This window comes from Patagioenas fasciata, chromosome W (genome assembly GCF_037038585.1).
Source record: "Patagioenas fasciata isolate bPatFas1 chromosome W, bPatFas1.hap1, whole genome shotgun sequence".
In the NCBI taxonomy this organism is placed as follows: domain Eukaryota; kingdom Metazoa; phylum Chordata; class Aves; order Columbiformes; family Columbidae; genus Patagioenas; species Patagioenas fasciata.
The window spans coordinates 53,807,636-53,835,505 of record NC_092559.1 but is presented as its reverse complement, the minus strand read 5'-3'; the positions used below and the strand labels follow the sequence as shown (position 1 = coordinate 53,835,505).

General features: G+C 43.9%; 1 pseudogene; it reads right to left on the bottom strand.

The window, feature by feature from the left end:
- LOC136115729 (protein patched homolog 1-like) overlaps positions 1 to 27,870 on the bottom strand; it is a 69,133-nt pseudogene that overhangs the window by 4,713 nt on the left and 36,550 nt on the right.

The following is a 27,870-nucleotide window of genomic DNA, read 5'->3' as shown; positions in this document are numbered from 1 at the left end:
GGCATTGGCTTTTGTCCTGATTTCAGCTGGGATAAAGTTAATTTTCATCCTAGTAGCTGGTATGGTGCTGTGTTTTGGATTTAGAATAAGAATAATGTTAATGATACACTGATATTTTAGTTGTTGCTAAGCAGTCAAGGACTTTCTACCTTCTCATACTGGCCTTCCAATGAGAAGGCAGGGAGTACACAAGAAGGTGGGAGGGGACACAGCCAGGACAGCTGGCCAAAAGGATATTCCATACCATATGATGCCATGCTCAGTATATAAACTTGGGGGAAACTGGCCAGAGGCAATTGCTGCCTGGGGACGGGCTGGGCATTGGTCAGCAGGTGGTGAGCAATTGTGCTGTGCATCTGTCCTAGTTTTGTTAAAAACAAGACCAGTTCTCTTTTAGTGATTTTTCTTTCAACTAAGTTCTTCTAGGTGGCTGTACTTTTCTGAGTTTTTGCCTGCATATTTTTCCTAGGATGCTGTACTCGGGGCTGATAAGAAGACCAACGGAATGCTGAAGAAGCTCATGTTTAGATTTATTACTATGGTAGCCAAGAAAGACTAATAAGTTTTCCCACATTCCATTGTGAGGGGGCGTGTTTGAGGAGGGGTGGATGGAACAGGTGACTAGAACTGAGCAACTGAGGATCACTTAAGTATTCCATCCCATAATTGTCATATCCCCTATATAAGAGGGTGATCACGAGGGTCAAGCTCTCTTTAACCATGGCTGGCATCCAGAGAGGACCCTGTCTGTCTGCGTGCCTGTGAAACTAGGTCTGAGGCCCTACAATCCCTGCAACCAGTTTCCGGTTTGTTGTGAAGTCCCACCCATGACTTCCAGGGGCCTGAGCTGCACCTGCTGGAGCCATGCCAGCTCCACACACCCAACTCTGCTGCTGCTGGAGTGACACCAACCCCACATCGAGCATTCAAGATTGGTTTTGTATCTTTTGTATAGATATTCTCTATTTATTAGTAGCATTAGCAAAAGCCTTTAAAACCTTCCAACTTGAAGTCTAAGTCTCTCTTCCTTCCTCCTTATCTTTTCTATCATCTTTCCAATCTAAAGGAAGGGGGTGGCGGAAAGTGAGTGGGTAACAGGGAGCGTCTGCCACGGTTTATTGCTGCCTTGCCTTAAACCTTGACAGCATCACGTGTTTCATATATTATTATTATTATTATCATCTCTTCCTTTACTATCCTATTAAACTGTCTTTACCTCAGCCCACAAGTTTGTGTTTTTATATTCTCCCCCATCCCACTGGGGCAGGGGATGAGTGAGCAGTTGTGTGGTGCTTGTTTGCCGTCTGTGCTTAAACCACAAAAGCTTTTCAAAGCATAAAGCCTACATTCAGTTCTCACCCATCCACCAATTTATCTAGATTACTCATCAGACCCTTTCAAGCGTTCCCTTGAGGGAACTGGGAGGTATATTTTTACATTCCATTTTCATTATTACTAATTTTATTAGTAATTAAATATGCTAATAAGAGTAACGTTCATAGATGTTAGGTGTTAGGCACTTATTAGGGGTTAGGTCACAAGAATGGTATTTGTTAAGATACGCAGGAGAAGGTTAGGAGACAATGTGCTTGCTCTTAGAAGATAAGGGGAGGAGACCTGCGCAAGGACCAGTTCAGACTGTCTTTGTGGTTACAAGGCAAATAACAAAGGAACTGCGCCTACCCGGGACTTGAGGTCAAACAGCAGGCAGGCTGAGAAAGACTTCTTTCTTCCTCCCAGGACCCTCGAAAGACCCCCAACTCATTCAACTGCACATGTGCTGGGGACATTTACGTATGCTAAGTGGTTCCAAGAAATGTAATGCATATGTGAAGGATTTCCTGGAAATGTAATGAATACGCATGATCTGTGTGAATATTACCTTTGGGAATTACTCGCTGCCCTTGCTCAGTGGACCTATCCCTGTGAGTGAACCTGGCACCAATAAAGGAATGCTGTTTCTAAAATCTTAAACTCTGGTTTTAGAAGTTTCTTCAACTTGCTGATTTTACAGTGTCAGTTCTGGCACCCCAGATGGGACACCGCTCTTGAATCTCAATGGCTCCTGGGATCGCAGGAACTCAAGCTGGCACCAAGGGATTCTCAGGGAGCACCTCAATCCCTGGAGACTGGCTGAGCTCTTGAGCCAAGGACCATCACATCAGTTCATAAGTAAAGCATTCCTTTTTTCTGGTTTGGGTCGTCTGGCCATAAGTCATGGCGAAAGCCTCGCAGGGGGGTTTGCCTGTCCATAAGTCAAAAATGTGAAAGCTTCTCAGGGTTGGGCTGAAGAAAATGTGGATTACAGTTGGTTTAGTGACTTTACAGTTGGCCCCACACTCGTGCACTCATAAACCAAATCAAGGACTTAAACAGAGTGACTCTCAACCTCATTTAAAACCCTTTCTCTCTCTCTTTTTTTTTTTTACGGGCCTTTATTTCATTTTGAAGGGGACTTCTACCCCAACCCTTATTCCAGGGGACCTCCAAAACCACAGAAGTTCCCCCCCAAACTGTGGGGGACTATGGTGGGTCCGTGGATTCCCTGACGGAGGGCATGGGAACAGAGATTAGTCTTGAAGATATTAAGGTGTACCTGTAAGAAAGAAGGGAGTAAAAGAGTAACATTGACGATAGCAAAATTAGCCAATGATATGTTACTATTGCAGCCTGTAACCAATAGAAAAAAGACACTCGAGCTGGTAAAGACTATATAAAAAGTGTTTGTGGCAATAAATGGAGACTGCTGTTTGTACTTGAGAACTTGGTCTATGTCATTTGTCCATCTCAACCGCGACATATGGCGACCCTGGCGTGATACTGCATGAAGAAGAGACAGTGGCAGAGCTGTGATGGCCAGTGCTGAGCCATGGGGATGGAGCCTGGTGTAGCCGAGAGAGTAGTGGGGAGAACTGCCATAGATCCAGATCACTGAAGAGTCACCGGCACCTGGAGTGTTAGGTGAGCCACCCGGAACCTGGGAGGGAGCCTCTCTAAAGAAGAGGGTATTATATTATTTATATGGAAGTTGATTCTGAAGAAGCAGGGCATTAGCCTTCTGAATTTGACTTTACAAAAGATGTTACTATGGGGCATAGCACTACCCAAGGATCCAAAGAAACAACTGAACTGTTGATGACATGGCACTTGTTACTAGAGACTTTGAGAGGATTAAAAAAGCAATGGGAACAGGAAGAGACAGCGGAGGGGGATGGCTTTCCTGGGCTAGATTTGGAAGAAAAAAATGAAAATGTGTATTGTTCCGAAACCCCTGTAACTAATGATTCTCCAGCATCATTGAAGTCCGCGTTATCTGATGACTCGGATGAGGATGAGGGTCCGCAGCATTCTCTTAAAAAGTTAAAAGGAAAAGGAGTATGTGTACGTGTTGCCCTGAGATCAGATAAAAACCATGAAAGACTCAAGCAAAATTAGACCTATGCGATGTAACAGCTACAGATCATTTAGGATGGAACAACGGGAATTCATTGAAAGGGGCGGGTATCCCCCAACTCTTGGAAGAGACACTAATTGACACACCACAAATTACAGATGCTATTAGTTTCTGAAATCCTGAGGCAGTCAGCAGACCTTGCATATTAAACTATGATAGAGGTGCCTGAAACCAACAAAGCAGCCAAATCATTTACAACTATTAATCAGGGTCCCAATGAGAATTACATGCAGTTTATTGACCATCTTCAAGAGGCCATCAATAAGCGGGTTGAAAACTTAGAAGCTAAGGAAGCACTAGTGTTGAAATTAGCAGTAGAGAATGCTAATGTTTACTATCAACATGTTATCTGTGAGCTTTACAGTACATATTACATGCTTCTGTGTATCACCTCTCTGAAAATCAAGCAACTTGTCAGGAACGTGAGTTAATTGTTTTACTGGTTGTTGTTACAGTTGTTTCTTTGTGGTCTTGATTGTGTAAGTGCACCGTAAACCTTCTCCTCACTTTTCCCAATTGCGCTATAAGCAGCTCTTTGCTTCCGCCTCCTCCCTCCCTCTTCTCATGGTTTTTACTTACGAGATGGGGTCGGAAATGACTGTTTTCAGTCGAGTTCCTAAGAAGTGGGTATTGGGAGGTGTTTTAAAACATAGGAAAGCACTTGGAAATATGAGGAAAGAGGATCTTGCGAAATATTGTAATCAGTGGTGGCTGCTACGTAAGTTAGATGATAGGGGAAACTGGCCAGAGAATGGAACCTTAAGGTACACAGCAGTCATAGATGTTTTCATTATTAACCTGTTCTCTTTGAAGGTATCTGTTTAAGCATACTACAGTTTTAATAAGTCTTTGTTATATGGTACAGTAAGTTCACACATCATTGTTAAATCATGAGAATCTATGGATTAAAAATGTGCATTTTGTGATAATACAGAAGACCATGAGTAATTTAGTTCTTTACTGTGTGAATGTGATGATAAGATTTTGTGTGTAATAGCTGTTACGTTTCTTTCTAGCATGCTAGCTTTATTCCAGCATTCAGACTTGCGCAACTCTGTGATGATAGGCTGTGTCTCATCTCGGTGTACTAAATTTGACTCTTTCGTATACACACCAAGTAAAGAATCCTGTTTTTGGGATAACAGTTGTAGCATGCCAAATGAGACACTAACAAAAGTCTTGCTCAGTCCGGCTTGCTAGAGCAGTGGGGGGGCGGGTGCCGATTGGGAGCATCTCCCTTATGAGGAAAGGCTTAGAGAGCTGGGTCCCTTTAGCTTGGAGAAGAGGACACTGAGGGGTGAACTTATCAGTGTTTACAAGTATATAAAGGGTGAGTGTCACAAGGATGGAGCCAGGCTCTTCTCGGTGACAACCAATGGTAGGACAAGGGGTAATGGGTTCAAACTGGAACACAAGAGGTTCCACTTAAATTTGAGAAGAAACTTCTTCTCAGTGAGAGTAACAGAACACTGGAACAGGCTACCCAGGGGGGTTGTGGAGTCTCCTTCTCTGGAGACATTCAAAACCCGCCTGGACACCTTCCTGTGTAGCCTCCAGCAGGGGGATTGGACTAGATATCTTTTGATGTCCCTTCTGTTGTTTTCCATGTGAGAGACGGAACCTGACACACCAATATGATGTTCACAGAGGTCAACTTTATTGTTCGACCGAGCTAGATTTATACCAAAAGCTGCCCTGTCCACGCGCCTTGCAACAATATGATTGGTTACAGCACGCGCTATACAGTAACGTGATTGGCTGCATGCACTGTCTACGCGCTCTGCACGCACATGTTGGCGATTGCTCATTGGCTGGTACCTTCTTATAGGATTTCTTTTGTCTCTGACTTCACCTTCTAGCCAGACTGGTGATAACCCCATCCCCCCAGAGGGGGCCCTGCCACTGCACCCTTTCACTCCCTAACATTCTGTGATTCTGTGTGATTCTGTGATAATGTAGATTTTTGGGGATTGGGGTTAAGAGTTTTAGGATCTCTTGTACCTGGTGTTGGCACAACTAAAGCTTTAAATACGTTAGAAAAATTAGGATGCTGGCTAGCTAAGCAAACTAACAGAACTTCTAAGGCTTTAAGTGGGCTTTTTCTAGATGTAGATTCTGTAAGACATGCTACACTGCAGAACAGAGACTTTTTTTTATTAGCTCAAGGACATGGGTGTGAAGATTTTGATGGTATGTCTTTCATAAACTTGTCTGATCCTTCTGAATCAATTCACAAAGCAATTAGAAGGTTAGATGATATGACCAAGAAATTAACCTATGAAGACTGGGCTTTAGACAAATGGTTGAATGGTTGGGGTATTACAGGATGAATTAAGGATTTAATAAAAAATGGCCTAGTTCTGTTGACGGTTGTATTAGTAATATTACAGAATCACAGAATCACAGAATTGGCTAGGTTGGAAAAGACCTCAGAGATCATCAAGTCCAACCCTTGGTCCAACTTCAGCCCATTTACTAGATCATGGCACTAAGAGCCATGTCCAATCTCAGTTTAAAAACCTCCAGGGACGGTGAGTCCACCACCTCCCTAGGCAGGCCATTCCAATGCCTGATCACTCTTTCCGTAAAGAACTTCTTCCTAATATCCAGCCTAAACTTCCCCTGGCAGAGTTTAAGCCCATGTCCCCTTGTCCTATTGCTAACTGCCTGGGAGAAGAGACCAGTTCCCACCTGACTATAACTTCCCCTCAGGTAGTTATAGAGAGTGATGAGGTCACCTCTAAGCCTCCTCTTCTCCAGGCTGAACAACCCCAGCTCCCTCAGCCTCTCACCATAGGTCATGTGCTCAAGTCCCTTCACCAGTCTTGTTGCTCTTCTCTGGACCCGCTCCAGCACCTCAATATCCTTCCTGAACTGAGGGGCCCAGAACTGAACACAATACTCCAGGTGTGGCCTCACCAATGCAGAGTACAGGGGAAGGATCACTTCCCTTGTCCTGCTGACCACACTATTTTTGATACAGGCCAGGATACCATTGGCCTTCTTGGCCACCTGGGCACACTGTTGGCTCATGTTGAGCTTGCTGTCAATCAGTACCCCCAGGTCCCTTTCTGTCTGGCTGCTCTCCAGCCACTCTGTGCCCAGCCTGTAGCGCTGAAGGGGGTTGTTGTGGCCAAAGTGCAGGACCCGGCACTTGGCCTTGTTGAACTTCATCCCATTTGATGCTTGTCCCTTGTATCTTACAAGGTGTACAACGCACAGTAGAAAAAATCTATGAAAGGTCTATGGCTAGTTGAAAAACAAAAAGAGGGAATTGTGGGGGACTATGGTGGGTCCGTGGATTCCCTGATGGAGGGTATGGGAACAGAGATTGGCCTTGAAGATATTAAGGCATACCTGTGAGAAAGAAGGGAGTAAAAGAGTAACATTGACGATAGCAAAATTAGCCAATGAGATTTTACTACTGCAGCCTGTAACCAATAGCAAAAAGACACAAGTTGGTAAAGACTATATAAAAAAGTGTTTGTGGCAATAAATGGAGACTGCTGTTTGTACATAAGAAGAACTTTGTCTATGTCATTTGTCCGTCCCAATCGCGACACATGGGTATGTGTTAATTATTTTATTAGTTGTTGTTACAGTTGTTCTTCTGTGGTGTTGTTTGTGTAAGCCTACTGTAAGCCCCGTTCCCTCCCTTTTTTCTCCCTTTCTGTGACTTCCCGCTTTCCCTCCCCACCTCGTGTTTTTACTTACAAGATGGGGTTGGGAATGTCTGTTTGAAACAATATTGTACTTAATTGTGGCTTTTGTATAAACTGGATAATGAGGAAAATGGCCCGAATATGGGATTTTAAGTTAAAGTACTATATTGCAATTAATGTTGTTCTGCAGAAGTGTGGAAAAATGGGACGAAGTACAGTACCGTATGTTAATTTTTAAGTTGTTGTGCTGATTTGACTGAAAATGAGTTAATTTTCTTCATGCAGTTAGAAACCTTTCTTTTTCAGAGCTAGCATGGTCATTATTTAGACTTGGTTTGAGAACAAGAGATAACACCTCAAGATAGAGCTAATGTTTTTAATTGCTCTGGTCTGAGAGCCAAGGATGTTCTGAGCACTCTGCTCACAGGTGTGAGGCATCAAGGAAGGGGGGCATAGATGGGGCAGAGCTTGACTGACATCCAGACTGATTAATAAGAGTATTCCATCCCATTAGTGTCATGCTTCATATGTAAGGAGAGTTGGGATCTTCCAGTGCGCTCTCGTGTTCTCTTCACTCTCGGAGATCTGTTCAGGGGAGTTCTGTTTGGGACTTTATTTAGATCGGCCTTTGCTATCATGCCGTTTTGCAGAAGCCTCTTGGCCTTTTCTGTGCTAGCTGGAGATATGAAAAAGCATGCTGTAATAGATGTGAACTTGGGAGAAGTTGTATTTAAATGTTGCTAGAATATGAACTGATTTGGATCCAGAAAATGTAAATAATAGATTGATATTGGTTTTTGACATCTGTAAGAAATTGCAAAAAGTACATGGGGCTGAAGGAATACCTATTGCTAAGCTCATCGGAATTGCATATGAAGTGTATAACAGCAGGAATGAAATGGAGAAAAAAAAAAAGCAAAAAGAGATCAAAATCCCAGGCCTATGAACATACATAAACTTCAGGCCTGTGTTAGGCTGCAAGATAAACTAGGCCAGCTAATTGTAACACAGGAGCCTGCAAGGGCCCAGCAGCTCCCACTTGATTACACCACCTGCGTCACCTTGCCTATATCTAAAATGCAATGAGAAGGAAAAAAAAAATAAAATAAAAAAGGTGACTGACCACTGCTGAAGCACCAAAGGGGGGGGGAGGGGGGGGGAGGGGCTCTTCCCTCCCCACAGTGGTATTGCTGCTGGAGAGCTGTAATACTGAATGAAGGAGACTGGGGTGAATTTAAAGGCATCCCCAGCAGATCCCTGGTTCCAATAAAGCAGTGAAATTAAACTAGAGACTTTTTAATAGGCACAGGAGCAACTTCTAGTTGTAAGGGACCTCTTAGTAAATTCACCATGCCAGCTGTTGGAGTCATGGGAAAGAGAAAGAGTTAAGGCCATTTCTGAAACCAATAGAATGCCACATTTGGAACAAAGCTTTAACACAAATTATTGAATATGCCAGAAAGCCCTGTACCTCTCTTAGGTCTAGATTTGTTAACTAAATTGTAAGCTCAAATAATGTTTTCTGAGAACTCTGTTAAGCTACATATCCCACAAGAAAATGCTTGGAAGGCGCAGATCTTCTAGCTGCAATCAGAACAGTGAAATAAGAAAGAAATTTCCAAGGAAATTTTGGATGCTGTATTTCCACTACTATGGGCAGCTGAAGTACCTGGTAAAGCCAACACTACACTCATAGAGGTAGAACTGAAAAAGGACTTCAAAGCGGTAAGGAAAAACAACATCCAAAAAACATGAAAGCCAAAATGGGGTTAGAGACTGATGAACAAATTTATACACTATGGACTTTTGCAGGAATGGCAATCAGAATATAATACTCTTATTTTGCCAGTAAAGCAGCTACACTGATAAATGTGCACCTGGTAGTGCCAAAACCCATACACTTTTTTGACTAATATAGCAGGAAATAATGTTTATTTTACTGTTTTATACTTGAAATATGTCTTTTTCTGTATACCATTGGATTCAGAGAGCCAGAAGCTTTCTACCTTTGAATGGGAAAGACCTACCACTGGAAACAAGATGCAGCTTGCTGGACCATTTGCCACAAGGATTTGAAGCTTGGCAGGTAACTGTGACTGTGTTGCTGATTCAAGAGGCAACTTTGGGACAGCAGTTTACTGGTTGTACCACATGCTGTGGCCTCAGTGCTGGAGCAACAAGGACACCGTTGGCTGTCACCTAGCAGAATGGTACAGCACCATTACTGTAACAGGGTGATGTAAGTTTAAAAACACCAATTTTGAATCTTGCTACTCTATTGCCTGTATCTAATGATGAAAATTTGGAGCATGATCATATACTAACTATTGAACAAGTCTTTCTAACAGACCAGATTTAAAGGATACTCCACTAGAAGATCCAGAGTGGACTCTGTATACAGATGGGAGCAGTGTTGCTCTGAATGGACAACGACCATCTGGATACACTGTGGTAACTCTGGAGAACATAACTGAAACACAGTCATTACCATCAAATACTTCAGCACAAAAAGCTGAGCTGATTGCTTTAACCAGAGCCTAAGAATTGTCACAAGATAAGCAAGTTGACATATACAGACTTTAAATATGCTTTTGGAATTGTGCATACACATGGGACAATGTGAAAAGAAAGAGGACTTCTGACTTCACAAGTGTTACCTATCAAACGTGAGCAAGAAATATAGAAGCTATTAGAAGCTGCTCTAAAACTGAGAAAGGCATCAGTAATGCACTGTGAGGCTCAGCAATTTGCACAAGCTGATGAAACTGCAGTGAAAGTGGCCAATGGAGTGATAATGTGGGCCCTGAATCCACAAAACCCATATGAAAGCAGATTCCATTATAGCAAATGTTAGAAGATACGCAATTGGACCTAAAATGCAAAGTTGTAAGATAGGGTTAAAGCCTCCACCTGGAGAGGTAAAAAGAGGGAATTTTCTGGGACAATATTGGTAAACTGATTTTTCTGAATTTTGTTAGGTGGCCTGAAGCTTTCCCATGCCAGACCAACAAAGCTAGGGAAGTAGCAAAGAAATTATTGAATAAAATCATACCAAGGTTTGGCTGTTCCATATTTAACAGCAGAAATAATACAGACCATTTCTACTCTGCTGAGGGTAAGATGGTTTGCATACCCCTTAGAGACCTCAGTCTAGTGGAAAGGCAGAAAGAATGAACGAATTAGCAAACTGTGTCAGGAAACTCATGTAAAATGGATAGAGGTATTGCCAATTGCTTTACTGAGAATTTACATTACTTCAAGAATAAGAGAAAAAGTAAGCCCTTTTGAAATACTGTATGGGAGACCCTATTCAGTAAACTTGACAGGAAAAACTGATCAAATGTATATTTTGGGGGACCAAATGCTCACTAAATTTATGTTGTCTTTGGGAAAAACTTTATCATCGTTACATAGGTATATCCAGGAGAAAGCACCTGTGGCATTGGATGTGCCTATACCTCCCCTTTGACCTGGGGATCAAGTCTATCTTTGGACCTAGAAGTACAAACCTTTGAAAGAGTGGTGGAAAGGACCCTGTAAGGTATTGTTGGTAACTAACACAGCTGTGAAGCTTAAGGGAGTCATTTCCTGGATTCACAACACTAGAATAAAGAAAAGTACAAAGACTGGGTGGAAATCAGAAGAGATCACTCCTTTAATACTAAAACTTAAAAAAACTTAATGAACTGCACTCGGACTGAAATAGAATCTTATACAGAATTTGATCGTATACAAAGAAGTTTGTTAATATTCATTGTAGCATTAAAATTAGCCTGTTTTCTTTGTAGATATCTGTTTAAAGTCATATTACAGTTGCATAAGTCTTTTCCCATTATATGGTATAGTAAGTTCACACACTGTCAAATCAGGAGAATCCATGGGCGCAAAATGTACATTTTATGATGATCCGGAAGACCATGCAGATAGCTGACAAGACCAATTTCTGGATATGCACATATTTCCTGGAAAATTCAAATAAAGGGGTTCTTATATTAGGAGTACCCCTTCCTATTAATATATATTGAGAAAACACTTCATTTGAATGTTGATCAACCTAAAAGAATGATGATCGAGTTAGAGGAGATGTGGAAACATACTGCCATCTTACATGAGGTATGCCTCTTGCATATTTCAAGAAGTTTGGACATGACTGATGTCTTGGATTCCTGATTTACAGACATGGATTAAGAAGTTGATTGTAATTATTGTATTAGCAATTGTTGTGTTTTTATGTTTGTGTGTTATGTTGCAATGTGTGATTAAGGGTTGTGTTGCAGTCACTAAAAGAGTGTAGAAAAGGTGAGACATTTGATATATATATAGATGAATTGTTGTCATCACTAAAAGAATGAATCCTGTCTGCAATTGCTAATCTTAAAGCTGTATAAATCCTTTCAGTTTTAGGTCTGTCCACTCACATAGCAAAGAGTGGCTCACAGAACACTTAATCACAAACTGCAGACACTGCTGACCTTGCAGCTCTGGACGTTTTGATGCCTGCACAGTTGGCTGAGTCTTGCTTTAACACGTCTCGGAACTGTTGGATAAAGAGTCCTTTAGCTGTATGTTGCTGTCCTGGTTTTGTTAAAAACGAGACCAGTTCTCTTTTAGTGATTTTTTTTCTTTCAGCTAAGTTCTTGTAGGTGCCTGTACTTTTCTGAGTTTTAGCCTACATATTTTTTCCTAGGATGCTGTACTCGGTGCTGATAAGAAGACCAATGGAATGCTGAAGAAGCTCATGTTTAGATTATTACTATGGTAGCCAAGAAAGACCGGTAAGTTTTCCCACGTTCCGTTGTGAGAGGGGCGTGTTTGAGGAGGGGTGGATGGAACAGGTGACTAGAACTGACCAACGGAAGTATTCCATCCCATAATCGTCATACCCCCTATATAAGAAGGTGATCACGAGGGTCAAGCTCTCTTTGACCATGGCCGGCATCTAGAGAGGACCCTGTCTGTCTGCCTGTGATCTACAGGCCTCAGGCCTTGCATCCCTGCAACCAGTTTTGGTTTGCTGTGAAGTCCCACCCATGACTTACTTCTGGGGGCCTGACCTGCACCTGCTGGAGTGACACCAACTCCACACGGAGCATTCGAGATTGGTTTTGTATATTTTGTATATATTCTCTATTTATTAGTAGCAGGCCTGCGTGGTTGAATAGGGATCTGTTGGGTATGCTCAAGCAGAAGAGGCGAGTTTACAGGTCATGGAAGCAGGGACTGGCCACTTGGGAGGAATATAAGGCTGCTGTTAGAGGATGCAGGAAGGCAGCTAGGGTAGCCAAGGCCTCCTTAGAATTACAGCTGGCGAGAGGGGTCAAGGACAGCAAGAAGAACTTTTTCAAATACATAGCAGATAAAACTAATACCAGAGGCAATGTAGGCCCACTGATGAATGAGGTGGGTGCCCTGGTGGCAGAAGACACAGAGAAGGCAGAATTGCTGAATGCCTTCTTTGTCTCTGTCTACTCCGCTGGAGGCTGTCCTGGGGAACCCTGTACCCCTGAGACCCCGGATGAAACCAGGTTAATGGAGGAGTTTGCTTTAGTCGATGAGGACTGGGTTAGGGAGCAATTAAATAGTCTGGACGTCCATAAATCCATGGGTCCAGATGGGATGCATCCGCGGGTGCTGAGGGAGCTGGCTGAAGTCATTGCTAGACCGCTCTCCATCATTTTTGCCAAGTCTTGGGAAACGGGAGAGGTGCCTGAGGATTGGAGGAAAGCAAATGTCACTCCAGTCTTTAAAAAGGGCAAGAAGGAGGACCCGGGTAATTATAGACCGGTCAGCCTCACCTCTGTCCCTGGGAAAGTAATGGAACAGCTTATCCTTGGTGTCATCTCAAGGCACATCAGGGATATGAGGGTCATTAGGGGCAGTCAGCATGGCTTTACCAAGGATAAGTCATGCTTGACCAACCTCATAGCCTTTTATGAGAATGTAACAAGGTGGATGGATGATGGCAGAGCGGTGGATGTGGTCTACCTTGACTTCAGTAAAGCCTTTGACACAGTCTCTCACAGCATCCTCACAGCTAAATTGAGGAGGTGTGGTCTAGACAATAGAGTAGTGAGGTGGGTTGCAAACTGGCTTAAAGAGAGAAGCCAGAGAGTGGTGGTCAATGGTGCGGAGTCCAGTTGGAGGCCAGTATCTAGTGGAGTGCCTCAGGGGTCAGTACTGGGGCCAATATTATGCAATATATTCATTAATGATTTAGACGAGGGAATTGAGTGTACTATCAGCAAGTTTGCTGATGACACTAAGCTGGGAGGAGTGGCTGACACGCTAGAAGGCTGTGCTGCCATCCAGCGGGACCTGGACAGGCTGGAGAGTTGGGCGGGGAATAACCTGATGGAATTTAACAAGGGAAAGTGTAGAGTCCTGCATCTGGGCAGGAACAACCCCAGGTTCCAGTATAAGTTGGGAAATTACCTATTAGAGAGCAGTGTAAGGGAAAGGGACCTGGGGGTCCTGGTGGACAACAGGATGACCATGAGCCAGCACTGTGCCCTTGTGGCCAGGAAGGCTAATGGCATCCTTGGGTGTATTACAAGGGGGGTGGTCAGTAGATCGAGAGAGGTCCTCCTTCCCCTCTACTCCGCCCTGGTGAGACCCCATCTGGAATATTGTGTCCAGTTCTGGGCCCCTCAGTTCAAGAAGGACAGGGAACTGCTGGAGAGGGTCCAGCGTAGGGCAACAAAGATGATTAAGGGAGTGGAGCATCTCCCTTATGAAGAAAGGCTGAGGGAGCTGGGTCTCTTTAGTTTGGAGAAGAGGAGACTGAGGGGTGACCTTATTAATGTTTATAAATATATAAAGGGTGAGTGCCACGAGGATGGAGTCAGGCTCTTCTCAGTGGCAAACAATGATAGGACAAGGGGCAATGGGATCAAGCTGGAACACAAGAGGTTCCACTTAAATTTGAGAAAGAACTTCTTCTCAGTGAGGGTAACAGAGCACTGGAACAGGCTACCCAGGGAGGTTGTGGAGTCTCCTTCCCTGGAGACATTCAAAGCCCGCCTGGACACATTCCTGTGCGACCTCACCTAGGCGTTCCTGCTCCAGCAGGGGGATTGGACTAGATGATCTTTTGAGGTCCCTTCCAATCCCAAACATACTGTGATACTGTGAGTAACCCATTTGTAATTTCTACATAATATAGGATTAATAATCCCCAAATGTTCCACTTCATTTTCGTCTCTGTATCTTTAGTTGAAGGGGTTCGTCAGTTGTCTGTACTTGACACTCGCTGTTTTCCTTTGGAGGTTCAACTGGTCCCTTGATCAGCTGTTCGTACTGCTGTCTCGGTGGTCAGGAGGACTTGAAATGGTCCTTCCCAGTCTGGCTGGAGTTTGGTTTCCTTCCAAGTTTTGATGAGGACCCAGTTTCCAGGCTGAAACTTGTGGGCTGCAAACTCTAATGGTGGAGTTTGTGCAAGAAGCCCTTAGTGCCTGAGAGAAGATAAAGAAGAGGACAACCCGAGTATATAGTTTTTGATAAACATATCCTTAGTTTTGAATTGTGGGAGTCTGTCATTCTTGCCTAGGTATGGTAGCCCAAAGAACATTTAATAAGGTAAAACTCCTATATCCTTGCGAGGAGCAGTTCTGATCCTCAGCAAGGCTATAGGTAGACATTTAGTCCAGGGTAGTCTGGTTTCTAATATCAATTTTGACAATTGCTTCTTTAAGGTCTGGTTCATCCTTTCTACTTTTCTAGATGAAGGGGGATGCCAAGGGGTATGAAAATCCCAAGATATCTCCAAACTGTCCATTAGTCTTTGCAGTACCCTAGAGGTAAAATGTCTCCCTTGATCTTGTCTTTTCAAGCATCCGGATCTTCGGCAGCTCCCCACTGCTGCTCTATCAGCTGTACCGGGCTCCGTCTCCACAGCTCGTCTTTGGCTGTCACAGCTTCACCGCTGTCTCTTCTTCATGCAGGATCACGTCAGGGTCACCATATGTCGTGGTTGAGACGGACAAACGACATAGACCAAGTTCTTCCAGGATGAAAGTAGTAGATGCCATTTATTGCCACAAGTGCGTTTTTATACAGTTTTACCAATTCATGTGTCTCTTCATTATTGGTTACAAGTTACAGCAGTAACATCTCATTGGCTAATTTTGCTATCATCATTGTTACTCTTCTACTCCCTTCTCTCTCACAGGTACATCCTTAACATCTCCGGATACTCCTTTACTCCCATCTTTCTCATGGGTAGGCCTTCATATCTTCAAGGCTAATTTCTGTTCCCATGCCCTCCGTCAGGGAATCCACGGACCCACTGTAGTCCCCCACACAGTGTCATGCAGCAATTTCTCTCATACAGGTTGAAATTGAGTATTCTCACCCAGAATCAAATCTCCCTGAGACTTGGACTTCACCATACCTCAGCGTCACCCATCAAGTACATCTAGGCCCTTGAGCAAAAACAATCCCACGAATGAGTTTGCCTTTGCCCAAAGCAGGAATAACCCAGACAGCTTTTCCTAACATGTTCCTTCCATGCACCACAGGGACTTTATCCCCTTCTACTGTATGTAAAAGCTCTGACTGAGCAGGGCCAGCTCGATTGATTGATCCCCTGGTGTTAACTAACCAGGCGGCTTGTGCCAAATTCTTTTCCCAGTTTTTATAAGTTCCACCTCCCATTGCCTTCGGAGTAGTTTTTAACAAGCCATTGTATCGCTCAGTCTTCCCAGAGGCTGGTGCATGATAGGGGATATGATATATCCATTCAATACCATGTTCTTTGGCCCACTTGGTTATGAAACTATTTGTAAAATGAGTGCCACTGTCTGACACAATTCTTTCTGGAGTACCATGTCGCCACGGGACTTGCTTTTCAAGGCCCAGAATAGTGTTCTGGGCAGTGGCATGAGACACAGGATGTTTCCAGCCATCCTGTGGTTGCTTCCACCATTGTAAGCACATAGTGCTTACCTTGGTGTGTTCTAGGGAGTATAATACAGTCAATCTGCCAGGCCTCCCCATATTTATATTTCAACCACCACCCCCCATACCACAGAGGCTTTAACGTTTTGGCCTGCTTGATTGCAGCATGTTTCACAATCATGGATAACCTGCAAAATAATGTCCATGGTTAAGTCCACCCCTCGGTCCCGAGCCCATTTATATGTTGCATCCCGTCCTTGATGCCCTGAAGCATCATGGGCCCACCGAGCTAGGAAAAGTTCACCTTTATGCTGTCAGTCCAAATCCACCTCAGCTACTTTAATCTCTAGCAGCCCGATCTGCTTGCTTGTTCTTTTAATGTTCCTCAGTGGCTCGACTTCTAGGCACATGGGCATCCACATGCCGTACTTTTACAGTCAGGTTCTCTAGATGAGCAGCAACGTCCTGCCACAATGCGGCAGTCCAAATAGGTTTGCCTCTGCGCTGCCAGTTATTTTGCTACCACTGCTTTAACCGCCCCCACGAGGCATTTGCCACCATCCATGAGTCAGTATAGAGATAAAGTACTGGCCACTCTTCTCTTTCAGCAATGTCCAATGCCAGCTGTATGGCTTCTACTTCTGCAAATTGGCTTGATTCACCTCGTCCCTCATCAGTCTTTGTGACTTGTCGTGTAGGACTCCATACAGCAGATTTCCACTTTTGATGTTTTCCTACAAGACGACAGGATCCATCAGTGAACAGGGCATACTGCTTTTCAGTCTCTGGTAATTCATTATATGGTGGGGCTTCCTCAGCACGCATCACCTCCTCTTCTTCAGGTGATACTCCAAAATCTTTGCCTTCCGGCCAGTCTGTGATCATTTCTAAGATCCCCGGGCGATTAGGTTTCCCTATTCGAGCCCGCTGGGTGATTAATGCAATCCACTTACTCCATGTAGCTTCAGTTGCATGATGCGTGGAAGAAACCTTATACTTGAACATCCAGCCTAGTACTGGTAATCAGGGTGCCAGGAGGAGCTGCACTTCAGTACCAATCAGTTCTGAAGCAGCTCAAACTCCTTCATATGCTGCCAGAATCTCTTTCTCGGTTGGAGTATAATTGCCTCTGAGCCTTTATATCCTCTGATCCAAAATCCTAGAGGCCAACCTTGAGTCTCACCTGGTACCTTTTGCCAGAGGCTCCAGGTAGGACCATTGTCCCCAGGTGCAGTATAGAGCACATTCTTAATACCTTGTCCTGTCTGGACTGGTCCAAGGGCTACTGCATGTACAGTCTCTTGTTTAATTTGTTCAAAGGCTTGTTGTTGCTCAGGGCCCCATTGAAAGTCATATTTCTTTCGAGTGCACCCGACAGACTACTACCTGCTGCTGGTCTTCCAGACAGATGGGGAGGAAGCTGCTTCCTGTAGTCTGAGGGGAATGAAGAACGATTTCAAGGTCTTGGGAAGGATGGTGAAAGACTCAGAGGCTCAAGTGATCTTCTCTTCACTCCTTCCCTCTTCAAGTGACGATGTGGGGTGGAATGGGAAAATTCAATCTCTAAATGGTTGGCTCCAAGACTGGTGCTACAGGCAGGGCTTTGGTTTTTTTGATAATGGCTGGTTTTATAAGACTCCAGTCCGGACAGTGTTACGTGGGAAAGGTTTATCTCGCAGGGGCAAAAGGATGCTGGGGCAGGAATTAGCTGGGCTCATTTGGAGATCTTTAAACTAGGCTCGAAGGGGGATGGGGTTGTAACTGGGCTTGTCCCAGTGGGGCAGCATTGTAAAATGGATGAGGACCGGGTGGCCTGCTGTGCCCCTAGGGAGAAATTGGTGTGCTCTGCTCGCTCCCTGAAATGCCTGTACACCAATGCGTGCAGCATGGGGAATAAGCAGGAGGAGTTAGAATGTTCGGTCGGGAGGTTATGATCTGGTGGCAATTATAGAAACGTGGTGGGACAGTTCACATGACTGGAATGTGGTCATGGATGGCTACGCCCTTTTCAGGAAAGACAGGCCAGCCAGGCGTGGTGGTGGAGTTGCTCTCTATGTGAGAGAGCAACTGCAGTGTACTAAATTCTGCCCGGGAGCGGATGAGGAACGAGTTGAGAGTGTATGGGTCAGGATCAAGGGGCAGGCTGGCAGGGGTGATACTGCTGTAGGTGTCTATTACAGGCCACCAGATCAGGCTGAGGAAGTTGATGAGGCCTTCTATGCGCAGCTGAGAGTGACCTCACAGTCACAGGCCCTGGTTGTTGTGGGTGATTTTAACTTCCCTGATGTTTGCTGGAAGGACCATTCAACCAGCCAGTCACAGTCCAGGAGGTTCATCCAGTGCATTGATGATAACTTCCTCATGCAGATGGTGGAGGAGCCGACTAGGAGAGGTGCACTGCTGGATCTCATCCTCACTAACAAAGAGGGTCTAGTTGAAGCAGTAAAGGTTGAGGGCTGCCTGGGTTGCAGTGACCACGAGATGGTGGAGTTCAGCATCTTGTGTGGCAGGAACAGAATAGCAAGTAGAATTGCAACCCTGGATTTTAGCAAGGCTAACTTCGGCCTTTTCAAGCAATTGCTAGGGGAAATCCCATGGGCAAGACTGCTTGAAGGAAAAGGGGCTCAAGAGAGCTGGATTGCATTAAGAGATTGCTTCTTCCATGCTCAGGATCAGAGCATCCCCACACGTAGGAAGTCGAGGAAGGGAGTCAGGAGGCCTGTGTGGTTGAATAGGGATCTGTTGGGTATGCTCAAGCAGAAGAGGCGAATTTACAGGTCATGGAAGCAGGGGCTGGCCACTTGGGAGGAATATAAGGCTGCTGTTAGAGGATGTAGGATAGCAGCTAGGATAGCTAAGGCCTCCTTAGAATTACAGCTGGCGAGAGGGGTCAAGGACAGCAAAAAGAACTTTTTCAAATACAGAGCAGATAAAACTAATACCAGAGGCAATGTAGGCCCACTGATGAATGAGGTGGGTGTCCTGGTGGAGGAAGACACAGAGAAGGCAGAATTACTGAATGCCTTCTTTGTCTCTGTCTACTCTGCTGGAGGCTGTCCTGGGGAGCCCCGTACCCCTGAGACCCCGGATGAAGCCAGGTCAATGGAGGAGTTTGCTTTAGTCGATGAGGACTGGGTTAGGGAGCAATTAAATAGTCTGGACATCCATAAATCCATGGGTCCAGATGGGATGCACCTGTGGGTGCTGAGGGAGCTGGCTGAAGTCATTGCTGGACCGCTCTCCATCATCTTTACTAAGTCTTGGGAAATGGGAGAGGTGCCTGAGGATTGGAGGAAAGCAAATGTCACTCCAGTCTTCAAAAAGGGCAAGAAGGAGGACCCGGGTAATTATAGACCGGTCAGCCTCACCTCTGTCCCTGGGAAAGTAATGGAACAGCTTATCCTTGGTGTCATCTCAAGGCATATCAGGGATAAGAGGGTCATTAGGGGTAGTCAGCATGGCTTTACCAAGGGTAAGTCATGCTTGACCAACCTCATAGCCTTTTATGAGAATGTAACAAGGTGGATGGATGATGGCAGAGCGGTGGATGTGGTCTACCTTGACTTCAGTAAAGCCTTTGACACAGTCTCTCACAGCATCCTCACAGCTAAATTGAGGAGGTGTGGTCTAGACAATAGAGTAGTGAGGTGGGTTGCAAACTGACTTAAAGAGAGAAGTCAGAGAGTGGTGGTCAATGGTGCGGAGTCCAGTTGGAGGCCAGTATCTAGTGGAGTGCCTCAGGGGTCAGTACTGGGGCCAATATTATTCAATATATTCATTAACGATTTGGACGAGGGAATTGAGTGTACTATCAGCAGGTTTGCTGATGGCACTAAGCTGGGAGGAGTGGCTGACACGCCAGAAGGCTGTGCTGCCATCCAGCGGGACCTGGACGGGCTGGAGAGTTGGGCGGGGAATAACCTGATGAAATTTAACAAGGGAAAGTGTAGAGTCCTGCATCTGGGCAGGAACAACCCCAGGTTCCAGTATAAGTTGGGAAATTACATATTAGAGAGCAGTGTAGGGGAAAGGGACCTGGGGGTCCTGGTGGACAACAGGATGACCATGAGCCAGCACTGTGCCCTTGTGGCCAGGAAGGCCAATGGCATCCTGGGGTGTATTACAAGGGGGGTGGTCAGTAGATCGAGAGAGGTCCTCCTTCCCCTCTACTCCGCCCTGGTGAGACCCCATCTGGAATATTATGTCCCATTCTGGGCCCCTGTGGCAGAATGCAAACCCCCCTCTCTCCCCCCCCTCCTTCAGTATGGAGGGAGTAGGCACATCTCCCTCTCTCTGCTACTTGAAGCTAACAGCTTCTTTTGTTTGGCCCAGAGCACCCTGGCCAGGGCCATTAGGAGAAGGGATTGCAGAGGCCCAGTGAGCCGCTGGGCACCTGTGACCAGTGTGGGGGATGTTTGGAGGCTTCAGGGGCACCCCACACACGGTGTGGGGGTGCAGAGAAGCTTCTAGATTGCCTACAGTCAGGTCTGATCAGCCAGTATAAAAACGGGACTCTCTCGTCGAGACTGGGCCCATTGTCGCCTGTCTCTCGGAGCACGAGTTGAAGATCCTACTGCCAAGACCCCCCCTCCCCGGGATGGAGACTCCGCTTGCCTTGCCGCCACGTGTGTGAGTAAAACCCCTCGCAGGGTACTTAAAAGGAGCCTATAAGAAAGATGGGGACAGACTTTTCAGCAAGGCCTCTTGAGATAGGACAAGGTGTAATGGTTTTAAACTAAAAGAGAGGAGATTTGGACTAGACATGAGGAAGAAATGTTTTATGATGAGGGTGGTGAAACACTGGAACAGGTTGCCTGGAGAGGTGGTAGATGCACCATCCCTTGAAACATTCAAGGCCAGGCTGAATGAGGCTCTGAGCAACCTGATCTAGTTGATGTCCCTGCTTGCTGCAGGGGGGTTAGACTAGATGATCTTTGAAGGTCCCTTCCAACCCAAACTATTCTATCATTCTATGAAATCACTTAATTTTTAATCTTGTCTAGGACCTTACATACCTTTCTGTGTCAATATTTATAAATGGTCATGGGATCTTTTCTCTCAAAGATTAAAGTAATGCTTAAATGCTAATTAGGTTTTAAACACTAGATAAATTCTATTTTAGTAGTTATGTCTTCAGCCAATCAGCAGGACCAAAATCTTAATTTAAGCAGGCTGGGTATGACAAAAGAGAAACATCAGTAAGAACCAATTTTGTGTACAAGATGTTTATGATTGAAATACCTGTTAAAAGTTTACATAACTGATTCTATCATTCTCAGAAAAGTAAAAGAACTAGTCTTTTTATTTGACTTTACAGCTTCAAAACCCTAAAAATCATTCAGTATGTTACTATGATTTTCACAAGTAAAAGACACAAAAACACAAAATTGCATTATTTAGGGTCACATAAGTTGAGCATTTTTGAAAACATGAGTTTTGGATGTCTCATCTTTTGAGTTGCCAATTACAAGGGCTGATTTTCAACATCAAAATCAGCCATTTATCTGTGTTGGAAAAAGGAGGGCTCATTTAGAATCATAGAATCACAGAATGTCCTGAGTTGGAAGGGACCCACAAAGATCACCGAGTCCAACTCCTGACTGTGAAGGGGTTTCGTTAGAAGGAGATATGTTGTTGAATTAGTCACGCCCAAAGGAATCTCAAGGCCACTTCGAGAAGCTGAGAACAGAATCTGCTGTGAGAAAGAGGGGCGTTTCTTCATTAACAGGGCCTCAGCATGGCGTGAGTCGTCAGACCTATCATCGGTGGGGCTCCAGCGTGTGGACTGCCCATGATACTCCTTTAGCGAATCCATGCTTGGAGCGTGGATTCGTGATTAGAGAATAGTTGCGTATATAAGGAGACATGCTTCTGTAATAAATGGCTTTTGCGTGATTCACATTGAATCGGAGTGCTGAGTCCTTTATCGTTCCAACAAATGGTGACCCCGACGTGATACTCCGAACGGCGTCTCACTAAGGTCGGGGAAAAGCCTGGAGCGGCCCAGCCAGAGGCGGCTCAGCTGGACTGAGAGCCGGGCGGAGACGTACGGACGTTCCGCGGATAAATTTTGTTGAAGAAGGTCCCGGGAAAGGTGAGCGGCTGGGAGCAGGAGGAGGGAAGAGTGAAGTTATGGGGCAGAATATATCCTCTGAGGAAGAAGCTATAGTTAAGATCCTCCTGCATATTCTCTCTATGAGAGGACTTAAATATGAAGAAAGTAATATACGTAGACTGTTGGTTTGGTGTAGAACTAACGGCTACCCGACAGAAGCTGAGAAAGCTTTTAAAATTGAACTTTGGGACGATATAGGGCAGAAATTATGGGATAAGGTTAGCGACGGAGATAAAGAAGCTAAATCATTAGCGACTACATGGAAGCTTATAATTTCCACCTTAAAAGAATTTAAGGCTGAGCGGGCTGCGGTTACTGGAATTTTTGCAGCGTTACAGCCTGATAAGAACTCTAAAAATAACTGTGAAGCTTACCCAGTTCGTGTTTTTGATACCCTTCCTGCTCCATGCCCTGTTGTGCCTTCGGCACCCCCGATGATACAACAGTCTGGGGCGGAGGGAGGAAAATTACCGAGTGCATGGCCTCCTGTACCATCACACGACCCTGGAGAGACCAAGAAGTCCAGAGAACTGGAGTCAGATAATTTGTCAAAAGGACTGGTGAAAGTTGAGAATGCTAAAGTCGTAAATAAGTGTAATATCAATTCTTTTACTGATTTGTGTCCGCCTTCACCGCCTTCTATCCTTCTATCCTTCTAACTCCTACAAGAGAACAGAAGGAGCCGCCGCATAAGAACTGGGCAAAAGAACTGTGTGAAAGATCAGATCAGTTATTAGCGAGTGAATCCAACAGTCAGCAATATCAAGCTATGAGAGAGGTGCCTGAAACCAACAAAGCAGCCAAATCATTTGCAACTATTAATCAGGGTCCCAATGAGAATTACATGCAATTTATTGACCACCTTCAAGAGACCATCAATAAGCAGGTTGAAAACTTAGAAGTTAAGGAAGCACTGGTGTTGAAATTAGCAGTAGAGAATGCTAATGTTTGCTATCAACGTGTTATTTGCGAGTTTTACAGTACATATTATGTGTTCCTGTGTACCGTCTCTCTGAAAATCAAGCAGCTTGTCAGGAATGTGAGTTAACTGTTTTACTAGTTGTTTTTAAGTGCGCCATAAAACCTTCTGCCTGCTCTTCCCACTCAGGCTGCAAGCAGCCCTGTGCTTCCCCACCGCCTCCCCCCCCACCACCAAAAGGTTTTTACTTGCAAGATGGGGTCAGGAATGATTGTTTTCAGTCGTGTTCCTAAAAAAACGGTATTGGGAGGTGTTTTAAAACATAGGAAAGCACTCGGACAAGAAATCATTAAATCTTTTCAGACAGTTCTACAGGCGGGGCGATTTGAACTTCAACAAGCTGAGAGAGAATTAACTGATAACACACAGATCAGAAAACTTGTTAAAGTCTGCAAGATGCTTTCCTTATTAACCTGTTTTCTTTGTGGGTATCTGCTTAAGCATGTTGCAATTTTGGTAGGTCTTTGTTATATGGTACGATAAGTTCACAGTCTGTTAAATCATGAGATTCCGTTGACTCAGAATGTGCATTTTGTGATAATACAGAAGAACATGAATAATTTAGTTCTTTACTGCGTGAATGTGATGTCTATCCCTGTTTCTCTATTAGGACGAGATGTGTTAGGACAACTAGGAGCAACTCTGGTGACAAAACAACAGCATTTCTAGAAGCGGCCATTGATGATGGGCGACCAGTACTGAAATTACAGTGGAAAAATGATGATCCAGTATGGGTAAATCAATGGCCGCTCAGTAAAGAAAAACGCCCATGTCGAAGAGCTAGTACAGGAATAGCTTGAAAAAGGGCATTTAGAGCCATCTACAAGTGCCTGAAATACTCCTGTGTTTACTATTCAGAAAAAATCAAAGAAATGGAGGTTGTTACATGCTCTTTGAAAAATTAATGATACCATGGAAGACATGGGAGCATTACAGCCGGGATTACCATCCCCTGTCATGATTCCAGAAAATTGGCAGATCTTAATAACTGACTTGAAAGATTGTTTTTTCACCATTGCTTTGCATCCTGATGACTGTAAATGTTTTGCATTTTCCATAAATTCTGTAAATAAGGCTGAACCTGCAAAAAGGTATCAATGGGTAGTTTTGCCACAGGGAATGAAAAATTCCCCAACTATGTGTCAGATTTATGTAGCTTGGGCCTTGCAATCAATCAGAAAATCTCATCCTGAGTTAGTGATTTACCACTACATGGATGACATATTAATAGCTGGGGAAACTTTTTCGACTGATTTGTTGATAAATGAAGTATCTGATACATTGCAGCATAGAGGATTGCAAATTGCTCCAGAAAAGGTACAAATTCAACCAGCATGGAAATATCTTGGTTGGGAAATGTCTCAGTCCACAGTGAAACCTCAGAAAATAGTATGTCGGCCTGTCATTCAATCCTTAAATGATGTGCTGAAACTAGTGGGTGATCTGAATTGGGTCCGGACCATTTGTGGGATCACTAATGAGGATTTAGCTCCAATTGTAAAACTGCTAAAAGGGGATAGTGACATTAGCTCTCCTAGAACGCTTACTGCTGAGGCGGATGCTGCTCTGAAAAAGATTATGTCCAAACCTGTAAAAGCTTTCAGCCATAGGTGGAACCCAGATTATGTAATCGGACTACTAATTGTAAACAATACTAACTATCCTTTTGCTCTCATAATGCAATGGACAACTGGTAAGGAGCCGTTAAATATCTTAGAGTGGGTGTTTTTGCATTTTCGACTCAAACGAACCATTACAACCAGGGTTGAGGTCTTTGCTCAGCTTATAATGAAAGGTAGGCAGAGAATAGTTGAAATTTCAGGGGCTGAGCCTGCATATATCATTGTTCCCCTCGTTTCAGAATATTTACAGTGGGCTTTGCAGAACTCCTTACCTTTCAAGATTGTGTTATTAGATTCTCAAGCCTTAATTAAGACATTTTCCCCTCCACACAAGTTAATGTCAGTTTTGAATATGGGATCAATGGAGGAGGGTCCCCCTCTTCTCTCAGAATTTCCTGTTAAAGGACCCACAGTGTTCACTGACGCAGGGGGTAAAATGCAGAAAGCAGCAATTACATGGAAAACAGATGGAAAATGGCACGATGTGATACTAACTGACCTGAAAGGAACAACTCAGCATTTGGAACTCAGGACTGTAATAGAAGTGTTTATCAGATTTGCTCATAGCCCAGTGAATATTGTTTGTGATTCTTTGTATGTGGTAGGTGTGGTAGCTCGCATTGAAAGATCATTGCTCAAAGAGGTTCAGGATGCACAACTGATGTCTTTGTTCAAGCAACTATGGTTGTTGATCGAAGAGAGACAACACCGTTACTTCATAACACATATCCATAGTCATCTGACAATTCAAGGTGATTTAGCTGAAGGAAACCGCCGAGCTGATTTTCTTGTATCTCCTTCCACCTCCAATAGATAGGATTGGGCAAGCAGTACGCTCTCATAGTTTCCTCCATCAGTCTGCTCAGGTCTTACAGCGGCAATTTTCATTGTCCGAAAGTGAAGCCCGAGGTATTGTTAAAAGTTGTGCAGATTGTCAGCACATCTTACTAGGGCTGGGTGCAGGAGTCAATCCAAGAGGATTAGGAGCCTTGGAATTGTGGCAAATGGACGTCACACATGTCCCTGAATTTGGCAGGCTGAAGTATGTGCATATGTCTATTGATACATATTCTTTCGCCATATGGGCCACTGCTCAGACTGGTGAAACTAGTTCACATGTGCAACGACATTTACGTTCTGCTTTTGCAGCTTTGGGAGTTCCTGCACAGGTCAAGACAGACAACGCACCTGGTTATATCGCCAAAGCTACTGCCACCTTTTTTCAATTGTGGGGTGTTAAGCACATTACAGGGATACCAAATTCTCCTACTGGTCAGGCCTTGGTAGAAAGGATGAATCAAACTCTCAAGCATCAGCTTGACAAACAAAAAGGGGGAACTGACTGTACTACTCCACATGACAGACTAAGCAAAGCATTATATGTCTTGAGAACTTTTTACGCCTTCCGCAAGGGTTCGACATTCCACCTATGCTTCGTCATGGAACAAGCTTAAAAGGACACTTGACAGACCTTAGAGAAAATCAGTGTCAGGTCAAAATACGCAATGGAGTTACTGGTGAATGGGAGGGTCCTTTCCAATTAATAACTTGGGGAAAGGGTTATGCTTGTGTCATTACAGACCAAGGATCAAAATGGATTCCTGCGAAATGGATCAAGCCATGGCTGAATAAAGACAACAAAGATTCGACAGATGCAGAAGGACAGGAGGGAGATAAGTTGTGAGAATTGTCTCAAATGTAAACCATGAATTCTTATTCAGTGTTATAGATGCTCTTAGACCCAGTGGTCTAAAAGCTTATTAGTAAACAGATAAGGTACCTTCCATAGAGAATGCTAATTTGAACAGATAGTAAGAGTTCCAAAAGGGTGATGTTACAATTAGATAATCTATGCATAGATAAGGTAAAAGTATAAGATATTTCTACCATGGTAACCTAATTTAGCAACTGGTAAGGTTTTAAAAGAGATATTAAGATTAAGCTATAGATCTTTTAAATAGGTTAATATAAGTTTTAAGATATTAATTCAATAATTAGCATATGAATAGGTTAATATAAGTTTTAAGATATTAAGTCAATAATTAGCATACGCTTATGGTATTAAGTAAGTTACTCTATAAACTGCGCAGTTATAGATCTTTTAGGAATTTAAGATAATATATTGTATTAAGTTGTCTGACTATTCTAAAATAGTGCGTTGGTAAGGTTGTCATAAGTAGAATTAAGGTTTTATATATGATATGAAGTTTTGAGTATAAGCAGATAGTTGTTTAATCTTATTAAGTAAGGTTTAGCTACATTATATGTAATTGTAATTATGTTGTTAATCACGTGTCCTATGTTGCAGTGTATTTCAAAGACGATTCAGCATGCTGTTTAAGGGGCCTGACTAGTTCAAGAACAAAAAGGGGGAATTGTGAAGGGGTTTCGTTAGAAGGAGATATGTTGTTGAATTAGTCAGGCCCAAAGGAATCTCAAGGCCACTTCGAGAAGCTGAGAACAGAATCTGCTGTGAGAAAGAGGGGCGTTTCTTCATTAACAGGGCCTCAGCATGGCGTGAGTCGTCGGACCTATCATCGGTGGGGCTCCAGCGTGTGGACTGCCCATGATACTCATTTAGCGAATCCATGCTTGGAGCGTGGATTCGTGATTAGAGAATAGTTGCGTATATAAGGAGACATGTTTCTGTAATAAATGGCTTTTGCGTGATTCACATTGAATCGGAGTGCTGAGTCCTTTATCGTTCCAACACCTGACCCTGCATTTGACAGCCCCACAGTTCGCACCATGTGCCTGAGGGTGTTGTCCAGTCTCTTCTTGAATACTGCCAGGCTTGGGGCTGTGACTGCCTCCCTGGGAAGCCTGAATTACAGTATTTATGAGTGATATCAAGTAAAATAACAATCTTAGCTAATGTGCAAGGCATGATTTAGGATTTAGCCAGTACCCTGCAAAATAATTACATAGTTTGTAAGAATTAGGTCTGTAAGACAAAATGGCTAACATTATCTAATAGCCTAAAGTGATTAGACCCTAAAACTTCATTTTCAGCTCTCAGTCTGCATATATGGGTTTTTGTGGGAATTGGATATGCTTGTGTGATGTTTTTTCTTGTAGTCCTTCGAATCATCTGGAGAATGATACAGAATGCAAAGAAGAACAAAGCCAGGGTCCTTACTGTG